The following is a 2,569-nucleotide window of genomic DNA, read 5'->3' on the forward strand; positions in this document are numbered from 1 at the left end:
GGGGGTTAAAATAAAGATGACCCTCGGGATGCGCGACTCCCAAGGGAAAAAGGCTAGGTGGCAAATGGTAAAACCAAGGTTGGGCCTTGCTGGAGGGGTTTTATTCAAAGCGAACTATCAAGGGGTTCCCATTATAACCCAACCGCGTAAGGAACGCAAAATTCGGGAACATAACACCGATATGACGGAAACTAGGGCGGCAAGAGTGGAACAAAACACCAGGCATAAGGCCGAGCCTTCCACCCTTTACCAAGTATATAGATGCATTAATTAAATAAGATATATTGTGATAACCCAACAAGTAAACATGTTCCAACAAGGAACGATCTGCATGTTCCAACAAGGAACAAAAACTTCAATCTTTACCTGCAACTAACAACGCTATAAGAGGGGCTGAGCAAAGCGGTAACATAGCCAAACAACGGTTTGCTAGGACCAGGTGGGTTAGAGGCTTGGTTCAACAATATGGGAGGCATGATAAGCAAGTGGTGGGTATCGCAGCATCGGCATAGCAAAAGAGCGAGCAACTAAGCAAGCAAATATAGAAGTGATTTCGAGGGTATGATCATCTTGCCTGAGATCCCGCAAGGAAGAAGACGAGTCCATGAAGAAGACAAACGGACGTAGACGAACGGGTCCTCACAAACACGACGTAACCGGAACCAACCCGAAGAGGCAAACACCGGAAAGAAGCACACAACATAGTAAACAACCAACACATGAACATGGTATGATATGCGGGATGCGGTATGTGATGCATATGCATGGTTTGACAAGGAATGAATGGACCTGGACTCTAATTGGAAAACCAAGGGTTCCACTAGAAAGATGAGATGAAATCGCTTGAAAACGATATAAAGAATGCCGGAATCGGAGTTACGGTTTGGAAATGGCGAGCAATTCGAATATAGCCACGTTCTACGATTTACAGCAAGTAGCCAACTAAATGCAACAAGATGAACATGCTACAACACTCAAACATGACAACAAAATACATGGCAGGGATGCATTCAAGATGCTTAACAAAAGATGAACAATGAGCTATGGCCAATTCACCCATTAACTGGTTCAAACAAGCATGGCAAAAAATGCAAACGGTAAACAGATCTCAGACTTAGTGAAATTAACACAAGCCTGGAATTTCAGATGAGGTAGCACACTTTGGAGCATGAGAACTATATGCTACAGGACCTGAACATGGCAAGGTAAAGCACGGCATGGAACTACTCAAAGAGCTTAACAAAAGTCCCTTAGTGACCTTGAGCCAAAAGGGATCAGAAAATACAATTGCAAGCATGTGAACATGGCAAAAACATAATCAGGTTACAGACTTAGTGAATAACTGGAGCATGCAAATCAGATATCAAGTAGGCATGTTAACGAGCTCGATGCACTCACTACAAAGCATGTCATGACAATCTAAGCATACACCCATCAAGAATACACATTATACAAGATAGACCTGGCAAGAACAATAACATGGCATGCACGGATCAACTACAACATCCTCGGCAAAATCGCTAACAAGTAGACAATCTGCCCAGATTCACGAAATAGCAAAAGTAGAGCTCGATTGACTCAAGCTAGGGTGCTCCATAATTGCAAACAAAGACATGGATGGATATATTACTAAAAGATTAACAAAACATCCTTACTGATCATCCTCCAAAGAGGCACGGATCACTAGGAAACAACAAGAACATATGGCATAATGAGATAAACAGGTCAAGGACTTAGTGAAAATGCTAAGTCCCTGAAATCAGCATTACCAAGTGCACCACTTTGCAAGCTTGTGCTAGTCACCACACACATCACAAAAATACATGGGTTGCACCTCTAGAAAGATGGAAAAACCCTTAACAAAACATATGTAGAGCTCATGGGCATAACATGCACACAACAATCATGGCAAAAATGACAAATATCTAAATGGAGCAGCAAATCTGACAATTATCTCAAGTAGCACTCTTCTAACAGCATTTCGGGCATCAAGATGAACTCAAATGAAAATGATGCAATGAGAAGAAATGATGTGCTCTCTGAGGCGAACATTTTGATATGCTATATGCATGAATCAGAGTTATGGATGCAAAGTTACGAGGCGATGAACATGGGCATATGAATCTGGAAATTTCGGGGACTTGGAAGAAATTTTTACCCTCCGGGTCTAGGGTTGATTTTGGCACGGAAGTCGAGGCAGGGCCGGATCTCGTCGGAGAGTCGCCGGTCTTGGCCAGAGAGGAGGAAGGAGGCCGGAGAGGAAGGCCCAGGCGTCGGATCCGGCGGGGGAGGAAGGAGCTCCCGCGGCTGCGAGGTCCACCGACGACGGCGGCGACCTGGGTCGGGGCTCCGGTGAGCTCCGAATGAGCCGGGGTTTGTCTCCGGCAAGCTCCAAACGACAGGGAGATGAGGGGGCCGGAGCACGGCGGCACGGGAGCGGGGCGACGAGGGGCGCCATTGCGGTGGCGGCGTGCTCGCAGGAGAGCCGGGCGGCGGAGCACGGCGGAGCGCGGCTGCGCAGGCGAGTCAAGGCAGCGGCCGGCGGCGAAGTGAGCGGGGCGGCACCGGC

The sequence above is a fragment of the Triticum aestivum genome, chromosome 6A (genome assembly GCF_018294505.1).
Source record: "Triticum aestivum cultivar Chinese Spring chromosome 6A, IWGSC CS RefSeq v2.1, whole genome shotgun sequence".
Classification (NCBI taxonomy): Eukaryota; Viridiplantae; Streptophyta; class Magnoliopsida; order Poales; family Poaceae; genus Triticum; species Triticum aestivum.